We start from the raw sequence: 21592 nt of genomic DNA, 5'->3' as shown, positions 1-21592 counted from the left end.
AAGTTGCTTAAATTTAAACTGAAACTAGTACTGCAGTATTTGTTTTGTACTTCCTACCAGCTCTCAATGGCTGATACGGACAGCTGCATCTGCAAGTATGGCTTAAAGAGACAGTCTACTACAGAATTTTGTTTAAAAAGATAAATAATCCCATTATTACCCATTCCCCAGTTTTGCACAGCAAACACTGTTACATTAATACACTTTTTACCTCTGTGATTACCTTGTATCTAAGCCTCTGCAGACTGCCCCCTTATCAGTGCTTTTGAAATACTTGCATTTTATCCAATCAGTGCTGACTCCTAGTTAACTCCACTGGAGTGAGCACAATGTTATCAAAATGGCACACGTGAACTAGCACTGTCTAGCTGTAAAAACTGTCAAATTGCACTGAGATAAGCGGCCTTCAAAAGCTTATAAATTTGCATATGTGACTACCAAGGTTTAGCTTTCAACAAAGAATACCAAGAGAACAAAGCAAAACTGATAATAAAAGTAAATTGGGATGTTGTTTAAAATTGCATGTCCTATCTGAATCATTAAAGTTTAATTTTAAACTAGTATTGTCCCTTTAAAGTAGAAGAGAAATGCACCGCTTATTTCTGCTGTTCTCTGTCATTTTATAAACTTATGACCCCCACAAGTATAAAGAATATGTCCTAATAGATTCTTGGTTACATATATGAAGAAAGATCAGGATGTAAATAAATATTATTGCTTGCTCTGATGGGATGAGGAAAGGTGTCTATGGCCCCTATTTATCAAAGGTCTTGCGGACCTGATCCGACAGTGCGGATCAGGTCCGCAAGACCTTGATAAATGCGGAGAGCAATACGCTCTCTGCATTTAACATTGCACCAGCAGCTCACAAGAGCTGCTGGTGCAACGCCGCCCCCTGCTGATTCGCGGCCAATCAGCCGCCAGCAGGGAGGTGTCAATCAACCCGATCGTACTCGATCGGGTTGTTTTCCGTTGATTCCTGTCCGCCTGCTCAGAGCAGGTGGGCAGGGTTATAGAGCAGCGGTCTTTAGACCGCTGCTTCATAACTTGTGTTTCTGGCGAGCCTGAAGACTCGCCAGAAACACGGTCCTTCAAGCTCCATACAGAGCTTGATAAATATGGGTCTAAGAGTTAAAAAAAACATGCTCTAATTCAAAACGGTTTTCCACTCAAGTCCTCTGGCCTCCCTAACAGTAAGGCTGTAAGGCAAGGATATCTGAACTGGAGCACAGGTGAAATTATCAGATGATTAGTAACATTTTTTCCCCCATTTAAAAAAAAAAAAAAAAAAAAAAAAAAGCTTACAACTGTAGATTACAACTGTATGTCTTATTACAAAAGCAGTTGGTATCAAGATACAAAGTTTCATCAAGTGGCTAATGGCCCCATATACATTGTATAACTCAGAACAGTACAAATCTCCTTTTGCACCCAGCTGCGACTAATTCAATTGTCCAAGTGGTTATGTCACCATAAAGTATAGTATTTATGGGGGTATATGGCGAACGAAGGCACTGTTATTCAGAAATCTCCTCTGATAATTCATATGAAAAGTAATATTTATACCAGATGTGAACACCTTGTGACTATTATGTAAATATAGACAATGTCACATCCCACCAATGGAAGGTAGATGTGTCTGTGGTAACCAGACTGTCTAAATAGAGCAAGACACATATAAAGGATTCCTCCAACACAGATTTGTAGTGGTTTCTATATCCGGCTTACCTCCATCCTCTTATCGTCAGCAGGTGTTTTCTCAGACAGTCTTTCACAGTTTTCCTGCTAGCATCAGCAAAACTGCCACTCTCCACTTGTTTGTGCCAAGATCTATACCGCCAGAGTCCTTACCATTTGGCCCTTCCATGAGGCTGCCTCTCTCTTTAACCATATCCCCTCTGATAACCGCATTCAGTATATAATAATCATTTCGCCTATGCTTACATCAATGTATCCAAATGTAAATGTTCCAAGTGAAGAAATGGAGCACCAGTTCTAAGTAAAAACATTGTATCCTCATTAAAACATTAATTATGTTTATCTGATAATTCTGTTTTCTTCAGATGTAAAGAGTCCACAGCTGCATTCATTACTTTTGGAAAAACAATACCCAAGCTATAGAGGACACTGAATGCTAAAACGGGAGGGTACTAGGGCGGCCCATTCTGAGGGCACAAAGCCTGGACCACAAACCAAGAAAAAATACCTCTTCGTCCGAAGCCAGAAAACATTTGAAAAAGAAGACAAACAAGGATTCCTGGAAGACCCTAAACAGGGCACACTAAATCCAAAGTGGAAAGCCCCAAAAAGCGAACCACACTAACAGGGACCCCAGGGTACCCTAAACTAGGGAAGGCAACGCCCAGACCCCGACAGCACTGAACCACAAGGTTGAAACCGGGAAACAGAACAGAGAAGCAAACTTCTCTGAAAAAAAATCAGAGCAATCACCCCGAACAAACCACTGAAACCATAGTCCCAAGTCGCCAGGAACTTAGAATATCGAAATATTCTCACCAACACGTGCGTTATCACCAGAGAAGCAACCTCTGAGCACCAAATGCCACAGTCATACCAGGATGACTGAAGAAGAAAAAAGTAAACACTTGCCGATAAGTAAAAGCAGCCGAGGATAGAGTAACATCCAGCAAGTAGTGGGCACACTCAGGTTTTACAAAGCCGCAAGGCCAACCGACGTAGCCGAGCAACAAGGAGCCTAGAACTTCAAAAAAAAGGCTCACCAGACCTCCACAAACCGAGGAGACACAACTCATCTCAAATCCTAGTCCACACCAGACCAGCCCAAGCAACCGGTCTAAGAGACAGGGGAACAGAAAAGGTCCCAATCACCAGCCCCCATAGAAAAGGGTGGAAAAGGATGGCCCCAGACACCCCAACAGAGCTCGGAATCCTTCCAAAAGCAACTACAAACCGATACTTCCAAGGAAGATCCCCATAGAGATAGGTAGAAAAAGACAGAATTCCTATGAATCTAGCCGGACATTCTATGGCAGACTCCACATAGCACCTACAACGGCACTCCAAAGGAGAACCTACAAGATAAGTGGGACTATGCGGTTCAACATGGAACGGCAAAATCAGACAGAACAGGCCGCTCACACCAATTCAGTGAGGTGATCTTAGCCAATAGCGTGCTTGCTATTGGCATAATTCCAGCTGGGCCACCTTGCTATTGGCTAAGAGGTGAAAACGGAAACATCACCGAAATTGAAAAAAATTGCGTCCTGCTGCAGGCGGCCTCTGGTGCTTAGCACAGCATAGAAATAAAGGAACTTTCAGCATGAAGTATTTTTATACGTCATGACTAAAAAGTATCCTTTATTGGTTGCACTGGTAAATCCTAGCATTTCAAAAAAACTCTAGCATTTACCATAATTTCTTTCCCATGATATGGTGGCCAGCAGGAGGAGGCAAAGAGCACCACAGTTAAACTGCTTAGTATCACTCCCTTACCCACAACTCCCAGTCATTCTCTTTGCCTTCAGTGCATGGAGGAGGTAAAGTTTAGGTGTCTGAAGACTTTTTTTTATTTCATCTACAAGCAAGTTTCGGGGTATAGCCTTATTCCATGTCATTCCTTGCAGTCGGGTAGTGGTGGCTTTAAAGAAGTTACGAACTTGTAGAGGTACTTACTGCATTTTCCTAACAATTGCTGCCCTAGTTTTGAAAGCCAGAGTTGGCTACTCTCTTCTTTATTTTTCAAAGGTCTCTAAGAGGAACGGTGTCCTCTCAAACCTTGTAACTGTATACATGCCGGAGCAGGTAAGTGCTTTTTCTTCCAGTTGGGGAGACCATGCACTTAAATTAAAAGACACTGCTTTTTTATTGGGACATAGATAACCCTGTTGTATGGGTTACACTGGGGCATGAAGCAGGCACTGTAGCATGTGTGAGATTAACATTTAAACTCTTAACAAAAAACAAAACAAAAAAAAGGGGCAACATGTTTTTATTAGGCTTTATTTTCTGACACATATTTACTTGATAAAACAATACAAGTTTAAACTTAAAGTAAGGCTGAATTTTCTATTTCAGCAGCTTATTCATTTCCCATTTGCTTTAAAATAAATTGAATCAACATTTTAAACGGTCAGGTTTGAGAAAAAAAAATGGTTATATCTGGTACTCATTGTACCAGGAAGCAGTGTCTCTCTATGTCGCAGCAGTAATTTGAGCTTGGCAGTTGCAGTCACATGACCGGCTTTACTTCATAACGTTTATGAGGAAAAAGTAGTGTTTCTCCACTTCTGGGTGATCCGGTCTTAATTGGTAGCGGTAAGGCACCTCAGTAATTGAGGTGTGGGGTTGCCTGAGGAGTATTTTAGAAGTTTATTTGATGTTTATTAAATGTTTTTTCTTAACTTTCTCTCAATTTTAGCTGGGGATCGATCCTAATTTGGGATAAAATTTAAATATCTTTATTGGTGTGAATCCAAGGGTTACTCTTGGAGTAGAATTAGAATTCCTAGAATTTTATCTTTTCTTCAGAAAGGCCTGGAAAAGGGATTGTCAGTCAGTACTCTGGATGGTCAGATTTCTGCTTTATCAATTTCAATACATAAACGTTTGGCGGATGTGCAATCTTTTTGTCAGGCCTTGGTCAAATTCAGGCCCGTCTTTAAGTCTGTTCCTCTTTGGAGCCTTAACCTTTTTCTTAAAGTTTTACAGCTTGCTCCATTTGAGCCGTTGCTTTCCATAGAAATTAAGTTGCTATCTTGGAAGATTTTGTTTCTTGTTGCTATCTCTTCTGCTTGAAGAGTCTCGGAACTCTCAGTTCTGTAGTGTGATTCCCCTTATCTTATTTTTAATGCCGATAAGGCGGTTCTTCGTACCAAGTTAGTTTTCCTTCCTAAGGTTGTTTCTAATAGAAATATCAATCCGGAAATTGTTGTTCCCTCTCTGTGTCCTAATCCTCCTCCTTCCAAAGAACATTTGTTACACAATTTGGATGTTGTACGTGCTCTTAAATTCTACTTACAGGCGACTAAGGATTTTTGCCAGTCCTCTGCCCTCTTTGTCTGTTTACATCACTAACATTGTTATAAATGTTAGTCTAACTTCCACATTAAGTTTAAAAAATATGGGAAAATTACTGTATACACCGTTACTAATGTACAAATTGCAGGTTTTAATCAACTGTAAGCTCAATCTGACCTATTTATGTACAAATGGATGTGTATGTTGATAAACAATTTTTCCTAACAAAATAAATAAATAAAAAATAAAATACAAATGGGATCTATCAACATACAGACCCTTCAACCAGTGATGTAATCACTAATCTTCCAAAATCGCCATTTCTTTGGCGTGTGCATTTATGTTTTTATTACAATTATTTTGGGGGGTTTTCTGTGAAGTAATGATTCTGAGAAATTAACATCAGAAGCATTTAGGGATAGTGATGTCGCGAACAGCCATAGACTTCAATAGGCAGGCGAATTTTAAAACCCACAGGGACTCTTTCTGGCCACAATAGTGATGGAAAAGTTGTTTCAAGGGGACTAACACCTGGACTGTGGCATGCCGGAGGGGGATCCATGGCAAAACTCCCATGGAAAATTACATAGTTGATGCAGAGTCTGGTTTTAATCCATAAAGGGCATAAATCGCCTAACATTCCTAAATGGTTTGGAATAACGTGCTTTAAAACATCAGGTATGATGTTGTATCGATCAGGTAGTGTAAGGGTTACGCCCGCTTCACAGTGACAGACCAAACTCCCCGTTTAACGCACCGCAAACAGTCCATTTGCACAACCGCAAACTCCCCATTTTCACAAGGTTGGATACCAAGCTAGCCATGGCCCGTTCCTTGTCCTCACTGATGTCATTGAAGGTCTCTTCCTCCACCCAGCCACGTACAACACCAAGGGTCCCCGAAAGGCGACAACAAGCCCCCTGGGACGCCTGCTGTGTTTGGTCTTCCACCTCCTCAAAGCCACCTTCCTCCTCTGACGACTCTTCTTCAGACTCCTCTGTCTGCGTTGCCTCTCTCTGCGTTATTATAAAGTGTGTTAAGTAGTACTATTCCTATCAGTTTAATCCCTGTTATGTGCCTTTCTTTGGTTTGGTTTTTGAAGCCACAGTGCAGCACCAGAGGCCAGAAAAATTAGGCATGTACACATGCCTGAAAAATTAGGTATTATTGCAGTCGCTGCTGTAGCAGCGGCCAGAAAAATTGATGTTCGTTTCCCAGGCAGCAAGTGCCCTAAAACATTGCAGCTTGAACCCTAGCTGGTGGCGGATAAGTCACGCAAGTCATCCGGCATTCAGAGATAAAATACAGCAGCATGTGGACCATTTTTAGCCCAAGGCAGCTCATCTCATCAGGCCTTTTTTAGTCGAATGTATCGCCCACTGTCAGTCCCTTCGGGAACCATCCCTCATTCATCTTAATAAAGGTGAGGTAATCTAGACTTTTTTGACCTAGGCGACTTCTCTTCTCAGTGACAATACCTCCTGCTGCACTGAAGGTCCTTTCTGACAGGACACTTGCAGCGGGGCAGGCCAGAAATTCTATCGCAAATTGGGATAGCTCAGGCCACAGGTCAAGCCTGCACACCCAGTAGTCAAGGGGTTCATCGCTCCTCAGAGTGTCGATATCTGCAGTTAAGGTGAGGTAGTCTGCTACCTGTCGGTCGAGTCGTTCTGAGGGTGGACCCCGAAGGGCTGTGGCGATGCGTAGGACTTTAAAAGCTCTGCATGTCCTCCATCAACAACACGTCTGTAAAGCATCCTGTCCTTACCGGCGTGGTCGTGGGAGGATTACTTTCACCTCTTCCCCTGTTAGATTCCCGTTGTGCTGTGACATCACCCTTATACGCTGTGTAAAGCATACTTTTTAATTTATTTTGGAACTGCTGCATCCTTTCCGACTTGCGGTAATTCGGTAACATTTCAGGCACTTTCTGCTTATACCGGGGGTCTAGTAAGGTGGACACCCAGTACAGGTCGTTCTCCTTCAGCCTTTTTATACGAGGGTCCCTCAAATGGTACGACAGCATGAAAGACCCCATTTGCACAAGGTTGGATACCGAGCTACTCATGTCCCGTTCCTCGTCCTCAGTGATCTCACTGAAGGTATGTTCTTCCCCCCAGCCACGTACAACACCACGGGTACCAGATAGGTGACAACGAGCACTCTGGGATGCCTGTTGTGGTTGGTCTTCCTCCTCCTCCTCAAAGCCACATTCCTCCTCTGACTCCTCTTCCTCACAATCCTCTTCCAGCATTGCCGCAGGTCCAGCAAGCGATGCTGATAAGGCTGTTTCTGTTGGTGATGGTGACCACAACTCTTCCTCTTCAACGTCCAGTAACGTGGCAAAAAAAATTCCCAGCTCCGCAGAGGCTGTCCTAGCACCCCGGTCATACAAATAGTCGTTAACGGCTTTTTCTTGTTGGAACAGGCGGTCGAACATTAGGAGTGTTGAATTCCAACGTGTCGGGATGTCGCAAATCAAGCGCCTCACTGGCATGTTGTTACGCCGCGGGATATCTTAAAAGTGTGCCATGGTCGTGTAGGAACACCTTCCTGGCCTGCTTCAGGACGTCCTGTAAGCCTGGGTACTTATGCACAAAGCGTTGTACGATCAGATTACACACATGTGCCATGCACGGCATGTGTCAACTTGCCCAAATTCAATGCCGCCAACAAATTTCTTCCGTTGTCACAAACCACTTTGCCGATCTCCAGTTGGTGCGGAGTCAGCCACTGATCCACCTCTGCGTTCAGGGCGGACAGGAGTGCTGGTCCGGTGTGACTCTCTGCTTTCAGGCAAGTCAACCCCAAGACGGCGTGACACTGCCGTATCCGGGATGTGGAATAGTACCTGGGGAGCTGGGGGGTGCCGTTGATGTGGAGCAAGACGCAGCAGCAGAAGAGGACTCAGCCGAGGAGGTTATGGAAGAGGATGGAGTAGGAGGAGTAGAGGAGGTGGCAGCAGGCCTGCCTGCAAGTCGTGGCGGTTTCACCAACTCCTCTGCAGAGCCACGCATTCCATGCTTGGCAGCCGTCAACAGGTTTACCCAATGCGCAGTGTAGGTGATATACCTGCCCTGACCATGCTTTGCAGACCAGGTATCAGTGGTCAGATGGACCCTTGCCCCAACACTGTGTGCCAGACATGCCATTACCTCCTTTTGCACAATCGAGTACAGGTTGGGGATTGCCTTTTGTGCATTGAAATTCCGGCCGGGTACCTTCCACTGCGGTGTCCCAATAGCTACAAATTTTTGGAACGCCCCAGACTCCACCAGCTTGTATGGTAAAAGCTGGCAGGCTAAGAGTTCAGACAAGCCAGCTGTCAGATGCCGGGCAAGGGGGTGACTTTGCCAAGGACATGTTTGAGCGTAAGAAGCCAATGTCACAGACACCTGACTGTGGGCAGATGAGCAGGAACTGCTCAAGGCGAGAGACGGAGTGGCGGATGGTTGAGAGGGGGCAAGGAGGACAGCAGTGGTTGATGTGGCTGAAGATGCTGGACCAGGAGGAGGATGGCGGCTTTGAGTTTCTGTGCTGCTTGTACTCATGTGTTCATCCCATAGGCGTTTGTGATGTGCGATCATGTGCCTTCGCAAAGCAGTTGTACCTATGTGGGTGTTGGACTTCCCACGACTCAGTTTCTTTTCGCACAGGTTGCAAATGGCATTGCTGTTGTCAGAGGCACACACACAAAAAAAAATGCCACACTGCTGAACTCTGCAATGACGGCATTCTGGTGGTGGCAACAGCATGCGTTGATTGGCGTGCTGTCTGGCTGACCCCGGGTGCCGATGCATGCTGTCTGACTGTGCCACTAGCTCCTTGCGACGACCTCCCCCTGCTTCCAACTCGTCTCGTCCTCCTCTGTCTCCCCATCTGAACGTTCCCTCTGTTGTTCTTCTCTTCTAGCGGGCACCCACATGACATCCACGGACGCATCGTCATCATCAACCGCTTCACTTGTATCTGACAACTCAGCAAAGGAAGCAGCAGCGGGTACAACATCATCATCATCACACTGTACGTCCATGTGTGTAATGCTGCCTGACTGAGACATATCCCTGTTATCTACATCCTCTGGCAATAATGGTTGCGCATCACTCATTTCTTCCAACTGATGTGTAAATAACTCCTCTGACAGATCAAGTGAAGCGGCTGTGGTGCTAGTGTTGGTGGTGGCGGCAGGCGGGCGAGTGGTAACTTGAGAGGTGCCCAAAGCTAAGCTGGAGGAGGATGGTCCGTCAAGGTTCCGAGCGGAAGCTGTAGAAGATTGGGCGTCCTGTGTTAGCCAGTTAACTATGTCCTCAGAACTTTTCGAGTTCAGGGTACGTGGCCTCTGAACACTGGCATTATTCTAGGGCCAAAGGGAATCACAGCACCACGACCACGACGGTCCCTGCGGGGTGGCCTGCCTCTGCCTGTCATTGGTTTTTTTTTTCGATTATTGGTACTATGCGTGCAAGCTACTGTGACAACAGATATGAGTGGCACTGTGCACTGGCAGAAGTTGGCAGAGTAGACACTGTAGGCCTGACACACACTCTTGCAGACAACTAACTGCTATTCAATCTATTACAGTCAAAAAAAATTTTTTTTTTTAAATATACACTACTGTTACACCAGATATGAGTTGCACTGGTGTGACACTGTGCCCTGGCAGGCCCTGAAACGCACACGTGTGAAGGAAACTGACTTCTATTATTTCACAGTCAAATTTCTATTTTTTTTTTTTTTAATGTACACTACTGTTACACCAGATATGAGTTGCACTGATGTGACACTGTGCCCTGGCAGGCCCTAAAACGCACACGCGTGAAGGAAACTGACTGCTATTATTTCACAGTCAAAAAAGTGTTGTTTTTTATAAATCTACACTACTGTTACACCAGATATGAGTTGCACTGGTGTGACACTGTGCCCTGGCAGGCCCTGAAACGCACACGTGTGAAGGAAACTGACTGCTATTATTTCACAGTCAAATTTCTAGTTTTTTTTTTAAATGTACTCTACTGTTACACCAGATATGAGTTACACTGGTGTGACACTGTGCCCTGGCAGGCCCTGAAACGCACACGTGTGAAGAAAACTGACTGCTATTATTCCACAGTCAAATTTCTAGGTGTTTTTTTAAATGTACTCTACTGTTACACCAGATATGAGTTGCACTGGTGAGAAACTGTGCCCTGGCAGGCCCTGAAACGCACACGTGTGAAGGAAACTGACTGCTATTATTTCACAGTCAAAAAAGTGTTTTGTTTTTTTATGATATGAGTGGTGGCACTGGGCAAGTGGGCACAGTATACGCTGTGAGCCTGACACACATGCTGGCAGGCAGGAAACTGCAATTAGATTACACAGGAAAAAAAAATCAGACTGATGTTCTAGCCCTAAAAAGGGCTTTTTGGGGTGCTGTCCTTACAGCAGAGATCAGATGAGTCCTTCAGGACTGTGGTGGATACTGAATACACTAGCCTAGCTATCGATTTCCCTATTAAATCAGCAGCAGCTACACTGTCCCTCCTCTCACTAAGAATGCAGCTTCCAAATGAATCTAAAATGGATGCTGTCCAGGAGGTGGGAGGGTCTGGGAGGGAGGGTCTGCTGCTGATTGGCTGGAATGTGTCTGCTGACTGTGAGGTACAGGGTCAAAGTTTACTCAATGATGACGAATAGGGGGCGGACTGAACATTGCATATGTTCGCCCGCCGCGGCGAACGCGAACAAGCTATGTTCGCCGGCGAACTATTCGGGACATCACTATTTAGGGATTGTTATCACTGGAAGAAAAAAAAAACAAAAAACAGACAATCCCAGCTGAGATTGTGATCAACCCCCTAGTTTTTATGGTTAGCAATATGTAATGATCTAACTAATTTGTGTAATTAAAGGGACAATATACTGTAACATTGTTTGTATGCGTTTCCAATTACTTGTTATACCAGCTGCAATGTATAAAATGTATGAAAAATTGCTTAATTATGTTTATTTTTGTATATGGGTTGAGCTTGCAAGGAAATTAAATTTACTTACGTTATTACTTTCTGTACACACCACACGCTTCTTTTTATTATCTCTGTCTGTATATCAAAAGCTCAATACTTAGAGAGAACAATTGAAAATTAAAATTGTATTTATTTCTCTCTCCTAAGCCCCACTGGAAATGTACTGTCTTCTGCAGGCTTTGTTTACACAGCTCTTCTATAGTCTATACTTAAAGGAACAGTATACACCAATTTCCAAATAACTGTATGTAATATACACTATTATAAAGAAGAATATGCATAGATAGCGATATAAAAATCAGTATAAAACCTTAAAAAAAAAAAAAACTTACTTAGAAGCTCCCAGTTTAGCACGGTTGATGAGGTAGTCTGGGAAACCCACTGAAAGAGGCTGGGTAAACATAAAGAGCAGACACCTCCCCCTTCCCAGCATATGAAAAGACAGATAAACAGGAGCCTGCAGGAGTCTGTAAACGTGAGTATACATCTGACTCTGTGGGGCTTGGTCAGGAGTCTGAAAATCAGCACAATGTTCTTAAAAAATAAGCAAAAACATAATGTATGCGAGAACTTACCTGATAAATTTATTTATTTCATATTTGCAAGAGTCCATGAGCTAGTGACGTATGGGATATACAATGCTACCAGGAGGGGCAAAGTTTCCCAAACCTTAAAATGCCTATAAATACACCCCTCACCACACACACAATTCAGTTTAAATAGCCAAGTAGTGGGGTGATAAAATAAGGAGTAAAAAAAAAAAAGCATACAAAAAGAGGAACTGGAAATATAATTGTGCTTTTATACAAAAATCATAACCACCATAAAAAAGGGTGGGCCTCATTGACTCTTGCCAATATGAAAGAAAATAATTTATCAGGTAAGTTCTTACATAAATTATGTTTTCTTTCATGTAATTGGCAAGAGTCCATGAGCTAGTGACGTATGGAATAGAAATACCCAAGATGTGGGAGACCACAGAAGTGTCACTAGAAAGGGGGGGATAAATAAAATATTTCTGCTGAAAAAATTAAATCCACAAAAAAATAAGTCTCTCATACATTTCAAGAAAAAAAAAACTAAAATGATAAGCAGAAGAGTCAAACTGAAACAGCTGCCTGAAGAACGTTTCTACCAAAGACTGCTTCAGAAGAAGCAAATACATCAAAATGGTAAAATTTAGTAAATGTATGCAAATAAGACCCAGTTGCTGCTTTGCAAATCTGATCAACTGAAACCCCATTCTTAAAAGTCCAAGAAGTGGCGACTGATCTAGTAGAATGAGCTGTAATTCTCTGAGGCGGAGACTGTCCCGCCTCCAAATAAGCCTTGTGAATCAAAAGCTTTAACCAAGATGCCAAAGAAATGGCAGAGGCATTCTGACCTTTCCTTGTACCAGAAAAAAGTCTTCCTGAAATCTTTAGAAGCTTTGATATAATATTTATTCTTAGGATTAGGACACAAGGAAGGAACAACAATTTCCCTACTAATGTTGTTAGAATTTACAACCTTAGGAAGAGATTTAAACGAAGTCTGCAAAACAGCCTTATCCTGATGGAAAATCAGAAAAGGAGACTCACAAGAGAGAGCAGGCAATTTGGAAACTCTTCTAGCTGAACAGATAGCCAAAAGAAACAAACACTTTCCAAGAAAGTAGTAGGAATCAAGTAACTCTTTGGTAAATTGATCCTCCAACCATGTTTTTGAAGAAACACCACAAGTTGATTCATGCGAGATTCTGCTAAATGAAAAGATTGAGCCAGTAACAAGATATCATCCAAATAAGGAAACACCGCAATACCCTACTCTCTGATTACAGATAGAAGGGCACCGAGAACCTTCAGAAACATTCTTGGAGCTGTTGCTATGCCAAATGGAAGAGCAACAAATTGGTAATGCTTGTCTAGAAAAGAGAATCTCATAAACCGATAGTGGTCTGGATGAATCGGAATGTGGAGATATGCATATTGTAAGTCTATTGAGGACATGTAATGACCTTGCTGAACAAAAGGCAGAATAGTCCTTATAGTCACAATCTTGAAAGTTGGGACCCTTACAAACTGATTCAAAAACTTCAGATCCAGAATGGTCTGAAAGAATTTTCCTTCTTTGGGGACAATGAATAGATTTGAATAAAAACCAAGACCCTGTTCCAGAAGTGGAACTGGTACAATTACCCCTGAAAGCTCTAGATCTGAAACACACTTCAGAAAGGCCTGAGCTTTAACAGGATTTGTTGGGATGTGAGAGAGAAACAATCTTCTCATAGGAGGTCTTACTCTGAAACCCATTCGATACCCCTGAGACAATATTCTGAATCCAATGATTCTGAACGGAACCTGCCCAAATGTCTTGAAATAACTTCAATCTGCCCCCCCACCAGCAGAACTGGATTGAGGGCCGCACCTTCATGTAGTCTTGGGGGCTGGCTTTGGTTTCTTATAAGGCTTGGATTTATTCCATCTCGAGGATGGCTTCCAATTGGAGCCAGAGTCCTTAGGGGAAGGAGTGTTTTTTCTGTTCTGTATTCTGACGAAAGGAACGAAACTGATTAGAAGCTTTAGATTTGCCCTTAGACTTTATCTTGAGGCAAAAAAACTCCCTCCCCCCCAGTAATAGTGGAAATAATAGAATTCAACTGGGAACCAAACAAATTATTACCCTGGAATGATAGAGATAGTAACCTACATTTAGATACCATGTCAGCATTCCATGATTTGAGCCATAAAGCTCTTCTAGCTAAAATAGCTAAAGACATAGATTTAACATTAATCTTGATGATATTAAAAATAGCATCACAGATAAAATGATTAGCATGTTGAAACAATGAACAATGCTATGCAAATCAGTCATTTTCCCGTTGTGCTAAGCTATCCAACCAAAAAGTTGATGCAGCCGCAACATCAGCCATAGAAATGGCAGGTCTGAGAATATAGCCAGAATGCAAATAGGCTTTCCTTAGATAAGATTCAATCTTCCTATCTAAAGGATCCTTAAAAGAAGTACTATTTTCCATAGGAATAGTAGTATGTTTAGCAAAAGTAGAAATAGCCCTATCCACATTAGGGACTTTTTACCAAAACTCTAATTTAGCCACTGGCAAAGGATACAACTTTTTAAACCTTGAAGAAGGAACAAAAGAAGTACCAGGCTTAGACCATTCCTTAGCAATTACATCAGAAATAGCATCAGGAACAGGAAAAACCTCAGGAGTAGTCACATGAGGTTTATAGACAGAATTTAAATGTTTACTGGATTTATTATCAAGAGGACCAGACTTCTCAATATCCAAAGTTATCAACACTTCTTCTAACAAAGAACGAATATACTCAATCTTAAAAAGATAAGATGATTTATCAGTGTCAATGTCTGAAGTAGGATCTTCTGAAACAGAGAGATCAGCAGAGGAGGATATATCAGTATGTTGCCGGTGATTACAAATTTAATCAGTATTATGAGAAGTTTTAAAAGACCTTTTACGTTTATTTGAAGGAGGTATAGCAGCCATAGATTTCTGTATCGCATCAGCAATATCATTTTTTATATCAACAGGGATATCATGTACTTTAGATGTTGAAGGAACAGATACTGTACTAGCACTAATAGAAACCTTTCTGCATGCAAAAGCTTATCATGACAACTGTTTCTTACTACAGCTTGAGATATAATCTCCACTAGCTTACAAAAGATACACTTAGCTTTGGTAGAACTGTAAATACTCAAGGAGTGACCGCACCACCTATATGCTATGTTGTGCTCCGGCACGGGATGGAGTCTGGTCCTAGACTCAATACTAATATAATAAAAATAAATCCCAGCCAAGGAGTCTTAGAAATATCAGCAAAAAAATAATTTAATGAATGTATATACCTGCATATACTACATAGAGGAAGACAAAAGGAGATGAGAGCTCACTCACATCCACACTTACCCCATCCACCAAACACATCTATACCATATGAAAAATAAAAAATGATGTATTTCAAACATACAAAATAATAAGTGTAAATCAAAATGTACACAAAACAACACCCCCCGGGCGTCCCCAGGGAGTGAAGACACACTCCACCTGTAAGAGAAAGAATCAACGATAGTATGGCTTTAAGAAAAGACAAGGGTAAAAAACAAAAAAGTTCTCAATCTTTAACTGATCAGATATTGTATCAATTGTATCCAGAAACACAAAAAAGCAAAGTTCTATTGCATTAGTTGTATCCAAGGTGAAAAACGAAAAAAAAGAGAACAAAGTTCTTGTGAATAATTCAGGATATTGTGAAGAGAAAATCGAGTTATGGTATTTAGCCCTTGTTTCTGATATCCTGTAGATGTAATAGTATTAGGCTTGCCAAGAAAACTTATACGTGCTGTTAATGTTTATAGTCCATGTCTTTATCCTGTCACGAAGTGATCACACATAGAAATTGGCACTGGTAAGCATATAATACATTGATTAGAGAAAACAATATTGTGCTTCTGAGTGTCCCTCCGAATATACTATCGAATGAATGGCCACAGTAATGTAATGCAAGTTGCCGTATTAAGGCGAGGTATACTCGCACAGCAAATCCAACCTCACACCCTTTATAGTAGATTCACTCACGGTGTACTTTTAACACAGTAAATAGTAACTTTATTCTCCCAATCTGTGTCGTAACACAACAATAAATCACAGCCAAAGATTCCTTGTTATGTGATACGGGTAACAGTTTTTAAGATGTAGCTGAAAACCAATAGAAACAGATGATGTTACCTGTGGCGTCTAGATGCTGGTATGAGTAATGTTACCGTGAGACATTTCACCGACGTAGCCTTCGGTGTGGAAATGGACTGCTGTTACGATATTCCCATCTCGCTCCATCCGTCTGGCAAATCGTTTGCAAAAGTTAGCGTGCAATGTGGCTACAGTAACACAGGTAAGTTTCAGGTGGTGGCGTCTATGCGGGTTCTGACACGCGTTTCGGGGACTCCGCCCCTTTGTCAAGGAATGTCCAAGCTGATAATCGGAAGGTGTTATTTAAACAAATTCAACAGATTGCCTATTGGATGTTACCTTCACACTCCTCCAAACGTCACAGCATCTAAGTATAAACAACTTTTATTCATACTGATATGGCTAAAGGATATGTAAAACACTCACAAATATACCACACACACAATATACAATGTACAATGACGCTGGATATGCTCTAAAATAAATTACACACTTAGTGCACACTATATGAATACAAGTGATCTACGCTAAATCTACTCAAATATAAGAAAGCCTGCATCAGTAAAAAGAATTGATTTGAACGCAAAATCTACATTAATCTGATGAATGTTTAATGTAAGTGTATATACTAGCCTATAGTAAATTGAAACAAAATGATCTGATACGACTTTATATCAGAATATGACAATAAATCATACACTTAGTGCACACTATAGTGATAAGTAATCTACGCTAAATATATTCAAATATAATGAAATATAAGTAAACCCACAAAAGTAAAAGAAATTGATTTAAAACACAAAATCTCCGCTAATCTGATGAATGTTAAATGTGAATATGTATACTAGCCTATAATTAATTGAAGCAAACAGTCTAATTTGTCTGATACGACTTAATATCAGAATATAACTAAAATAATGGGCAATCTAACGGATCTACCCACTATAAGGGGATAAAAATGTATGATGACCCATGGCGTCAAGGACACCTCTACATCGGATGGAGATCAACTGTTGACTGTGTATACTACTATGACACGAGTAAGGGGGACTCATCCCATCCAGATAAGACAAAGAAATATTCTTTATAATGGATTGCCCAGATGAAACTACATGACTGTTTTAAGGTTTATGTAAGAGATATGTGTGCTCATACAATGGATATCAGAGGTGAACATCAATGAATGACATTCAAGAAAGACAGAACTAGTAGAAAGCATATACTGATTAGATGAAGTTCCTCTTCGGTAGTCCCATTCTATAATTCAATATATTTCCGGACCAGTTTGGTATATCTAGGTATTTTAATAACATAGTCACAAGCTGAAGTCCCTTATTGTGAATATTAGATGTCATGAAGCACAGTATCATGAATGAAGAATAGGACTATGACTTACTAATAAGTGAGAAGGTAATATATCCGTTCCCTGTCCTGTGATCTGAAGCACTTATGAATCTCATACGAACCCCATATTGTTGACCCATCACAATAGATTAAAGGTAACTAATTAAATAAAGTTACCCCAGGAAATATCCCTATTTAAACCTTTGGGTACCATGGTATCTAGTTTCCTGATCCACTGGGCTTCTTTCCTGAATAATAGTTTCTGTCTGTCCCCACCTCTACATAGAGGGGGTACCCCATCAACTATTTGAAACCTCAATTGGCTTTTATTATGTGCAAATCTCGTGAAATGATGTGCTACTGGGGCATCTTCATCATTCTTAACACTGTTGGGCTATTTAGAGTCCTATTTACAAGACACCACGGACTTTCTATGTAACATTGCATCTAAGGTTGTCCCCTCTAATAGTCAGTTGGTGACTATGGATATAGCTAGCCTCTATACATTGATTCCCCATGATCTAGGCATTGAAAGCATATTCTATTTTTTAGACAAGGACAAATTATACTCACCTAGTGAAAGAAGGTTTATGAAAGATCTCTTTGAGATTATTCTCTATGAGAACTTCTTCCTATTTGAGGATACCTTTTACGTTCAGAAAAAAGGCACGGCAATGGGCTCAAATGTAGCACCAACGTATGCGAACCTTTTTGTCTGCAAATTCGAGAAAGATATGGTGTTTAACCAAACTGGTCCGGAAATAAATTGAATTATAGAATGGCACTACCGAAGAGGAACTTCATCTAATCAGTATATGCTTTCTACTAGTTCTGTCTTTCTTGAATGTCATTCATTGATGTTCACCTCTGATATCCATTGTATGAGCACACATATCTCTTACATAAACCTTAAAACAGTCATGTAGTTGCATCTAGGCAATCCATTATAAAGAATATTTCTTTGTCTTATCTGGATGGGATGAGTCCCCCTTACTCGTGTCATAGTAGTATACACAGTCAACAGTTGATCTCCATCCGATGTAGAGGTGTCCTTGACGCCATGGGTCATCATACATTTTTGTCCCCTTATAGTGGGAAGATCCAGTAGATTGCCCATTATTTTAGTTATATTCTGATATTAAGTCGTATCAGACAAATTAGACTGTTTGCTTCAATTAATTATAGGCTAGTATACATATTCACATTTAACATTCATCAGATTAGCAGAGATTTCGTGTTTAAATTAATTTCTTTTACTTTTGTGGGTTTACTTATATTTCATTATATTTGAATATATTTAGCGTAGATTACTTATATCACTATAGTGTGCACTAAGTGTATGATTTATTGTCATATTCTGATATAAAGTCGTATCAGATAATTTTGTTTCAATTAACTATAGGCTAGTATATACACTTACATTAAACATTCATCAGATTAATGTAGATTTTGTGTTCAAATCAATTTTTTACTGATGCGGGCTTTCTTATATTTGAGTAGATTTAGCGTAGATCACTTGTATTCATATAGTGTGCACTAAGTGTGTGATTTATTTTAGAGCATATCCAGCGTCAGTGTACATTATATATCGTGTGTGTGGTATATTTGTGAGTGTTTTACATATCCGTTTGCCATATCAGTATGAATAAAAGTTGTTTATACGTAGATGCTGTGACGGTTGGAAGAGTGTGAAGGTAACATCCAATAGGCAATCTGTTGAATTTGTTTAAATAACACCTTCCGATTATCAGCTGGACATTCCTTGACAAAGGGGCGGAGTCCCCGAAACGCGCGTCGGAACCAGCATAGACGCCACCACCTGAAACTTACCTGTGTTACTGTAGCCACATTGCACGCTAACTTTTGCAAACGATTTGCCAGACGGACGGAGCGAGATGGGAATATCGTAACAGCAGTCCATTTCCACACCGAAGATAAGGTCGGTGAAAAGTCTCACGGTAACATTACACATACCAGCATCTAGACGCCACAGGTAACATCATCTGTTTCTATTGGTTTTCAGCTACATCTTAGAAACTTACCCGTATCACATAACAAGGAATCTTTGGCTGTGATTTATTGTTGTGTTACGACACAGATTGGGAGAATAAAGTTACTATTTGCTGTGTTAAAAGTACACCGTGAGTGAATCTACTATAAAGGGTGTGAGGTTGGATTTGCTGTACGAGTATACCTCGCCTTAATACGGCAACTTGCATTACATTACTGTGGCCATTCATTCGATAGTATATTCAGAGGGACATTCAGAAGCACAATATTGTTTTCTCTAAGCAATGTATTATATGCTTACCAGTGCCAATTTCTACGTGTGATCTCTTCGTGACAGGATAAAGACATGGACTATAAACATTAACAGCACGTATAAGTTTTCTTGGCAAGCCTAATACTATTACATCTACAGGATATCAGATACAAGGGCTAAATACCATAACTCGATTTCTCTTCACAATATCCTGAATTATTCACAAGAGCCTTGTTCTCTTTTTTTTCGTTTTTCACCTTGGATACAACTAATGCAATAGAACTTTGCTTTTTTGTGTTTCTGGATACAACTGATACAATATCTGATCAGTTAAAGATTGAGAACTTTTTTGTTTATTACCCTTGTCTTTTCTTAAAGCCATACTATCGTTGATTCTTTCTCTTACAGGTGGAGTGTGTCTTCACTCCCTGGGGACGCCCGGGGGTGTTGTTTTGTGTACATTTTGATTTATGCTTATTATTTTGTATGTTTGAAATACATCATTTTTTATTTTTCATATGGTACGGATGTGTTTGGTGGATGGGGTAGGTGTGGATGTGAGTGAGCTCTCATCTACTTTTGTCTTCCTCTATGTAGTATATGCAGGTATATACATTCATTAAATTATTTTTTTGCAGATATTTCTAAGACTCCTTGGCTGGGATTTATTTTTATTACTTTGGTAGAACTGTGTTCAGGCAGCATAGTTCCTACAGCAGATTCTGAGACAAGATCAGATTGAGACATCTTTTTAAAATGTAAAAGAAAAAAATAACATTTAAACAGAAATATCTTATTTCCACATATAGCAGTTTCAGGAATGGGAAAAAATGCAAATGCTAAAATTGGCAAAAAAAAGCAAATAGCATAGCCCTCTGAGCATAAAGAAGGCAAGGAGCATATAGTAAGTGAGGTAAAATAAAACTACATTTTTTTGGCACCAAGTATGGCGCACGACGCAAAAGGAAGTTGAGAAATTTTTTGGCGCCAATAAACATCCGGAAATGACGCAACTCGCGTCAAACAAAATTTCGCGCCAAGCAGCCTAGTGTCAACTAAGACCCAGGAAATTACGAACTTGAGTCATAACACACATTTGCAGCAAAAAAATTATCGCGCCAAGAATGACGCAATAAATAACCGCATTTTGCGCCCTTGCAAACCTAATTTGCCCACAAGTTTTTTAAAGAAAAAACACTATACCCCAGGTAAGAAACTTCCTAAAACATGATTCCCATAACCAAACTGTCAGACTGCAAAGGGAAATACACATAGACCTGACTCTTTATAACTTTATACATAAAGCGCCAAACCATAGCTGAGACTGTCTTAAATAATGATACATACTTACCGAAAGACACCCATCCACATATAGCAGATAGCCAAACCAGTACTGAAAGCTTTCAGCAGAGGTAATGGTATATAAGAGTATACAGAGGATGAATCCCTACGACCGATAACAGAGAACCCTTGAAAAGATTTCCGCGAGGGAAACCATAAAATCAAACAGGCAATACTCTCTTCACATCCCTCTGACAAACACTGTACTCTGAGAGGAATTGGGATTCAGAATGCTTAGAAGTGCTTATCATAAAAACAAAAAAAATCTTAGCACAAACTTACTTCACCACCTCCATAGGAGACAAGGTTTGTAAAACTGAATTGTGGGTGTGGTGAGGGGTGTATTTATAGGCATTTTGAGGTTTGGGAAACTTTGCCCCTCCTGGTAGGATTGTATATCCCCTACGTCACTAGCTCATGGAAATTTGCCAATTACATGAAAGAAACTATACATTTTTTATAAAAAAATAATACCAGATGGGCTATATAAATGGATTATCTACAATACATTTATGCAAAGATAAATCTAGTGTCTAATATCTCTTTAAAGGGACACTGAACCCAATTTTTTTCTTTTGTGATTCAGATAAGAGCATGCAATTTTAAGCAACTTTCTAATTTACTCCTATTATCAATTTTTCTTCGTTCTCTTGCTATTTGTATTTGAAAAAGAAGGCATCTAAGCTTTTTTCTTGGTTCAGAACTCTGGACAGAACTTTTTTTATTGGTGGATGTATTTATCCACCAATCAGAAACGACAACCCAGGTTGTTCACCAAAAATGGGCCGGCATCTAAACTTACATTCATGTATTTCAAATAAAGATACCAAGAGAATAAAGAAAATTTGATAATAGGAGCAAATTCGAAAGTTGCTTAAAATTGCATGCTCTATCTGAATCACAAAAGAAAAAAAATTGGGTTCAGTGTCC

At 40.5% G+C, this 21592-nt stretch overlaps 1 protein-coding gene across 1 annotated transcript in view; it reads right to left on the bottom strand.

The window, feature by feature from the left end:
• LOC128652563 (general transcription factor IIF subunit 2) overlaps positions 1-21592 on the bottom strand; it is a 318545-nt gene that overhangs the window by 235919 nt on the left and 61034 nt on the right. The gene's annotated exons all lie outside the window — the stretch shown is intronic.

This window comes from Bombina bombina, chromosome 3 (genome assembly GCF_027579735.1).
Source record: "Bombina bombina isolate aBomBom1 chromosome 3, aBomBom1.pri, whole genome shotgun sequence".
NCBI lineage: Eukaryota > Metazoa > Chordata > Amphibia > Anura > Bombinatoridae > Bombina > Bombina bombina.
The sequence above is the reverse complement of the archived record's forward strand: the minus strand, read 5'-3'. Positions and strand labels throughout refer to the sequence as shown.